Genomic DNA, 1,249 nt, shown 5'->3' on the forward strand with positions numbered 1-1,249 from the left:
GAAAGGCAGACTAAAGAAGTACAAGTATATTTACCAATTGTAGAACCAAAAAAGAAGTGAAATGGAGTATTTATAGAGAGCACATTGTCCTGTCTGTGAATACTCATGAGAAACGATGCCACCCTTTTTAAATGAATCTCCTCAGATCTCTGTTCTAGACCAGAAGCAAATGCTGGCAATGAAATCCGCAGCTCCAGTTTTGCTTTGGAATATTAGCTAGGGTCCACAAAGGCCAAGAGTGGTGGCATCTTAGCATCCCTCAGCACATCTGATGAAGCTCAGCATGCCTGAACTCACACGTGACTGATGCTGTGAAGGACTCAAGCGAGTCCAGATTTGAATCACTTGAGGAGCTTCCCTAGTGCAGCTGATGATGCTCTTGAGCAGATTATATCTTGTCTGTAGAAGCGGATAGCCATTTCTATTTTTTACACTGGTGTACACAAAAGCTGCAAAACAGGTCCTTTACACGTTTGTTTCCCTATCTCACTTTGATCATATTTATATAAATAACCTTTAGTAGTCATAGACATGTATATTTCAAATGACATTTATAGCAATAAAAAATTGAAAACTTGGAACAAAAAGAGGTAAAAATACCCACCAGTTTCTGTTGGGTGTACAGTCTTCCTGAAGAGTGATTCTATTGAGTCTTTTATGTCTACCGTACTTTTTAAAAAGCTGACTCAGGATTTCTTGGTTATGTGAAAGTGCAAGATACATTATCTACATCAGGGTCTCCAACCTTACTTTTAGGTGCTGTGGACTACTGGCAAATCCAGCTACTAAATTTTAAAATGTTAGTATATATATTTATCATGAAAAAGAGTCAATTGAAATAAAATAACTAGTTCCCTAATTTCTGTAGAAAAGAGTTGTGCTGGCCATCCCCTGAAACATACTAGATGGACATCTGGGAAGAGAGACTAGCAACAGTTTGAGAGAGAAAAAGGGATATTAGCACATCTTCTCCGTGGTTCCACAGGTAACCCAACCTGGGACTCTTAGCGAGATGTCCAATGTACCTAATAGCAGTCACTTGCTTCATACTGGCATACTAGCTACATCAGCACAGCAGGCCACTGTATCCATGCACAACCAGATCAAAGACTCCAGGTGCAACAGCTTGTACTGTCGGTAGAGATTGGCTAGAATTACCGCATGGGAAGTAGAGCCATTTGTAAACAGCGATGATGGATCAAGCTTCATACTCTAACAGCTGTTACTGCACAGCATTTTGTGGTAGAAA

Source organism: Octodon degus, unplaced genomic scaffold, assembly GCF_000260255.1.
Source record: "Octodon degus isolate 3935 unplaced genomic scaffold, OctDeg1.0 scaffold00108, whole genome shotgun sequence".
Taxonomy (NCBI): Eukaryota; Metazoa; Chordata; class Mammalia; order Rodentia; family Octodontidae; genus Octodon; species Octodon degus.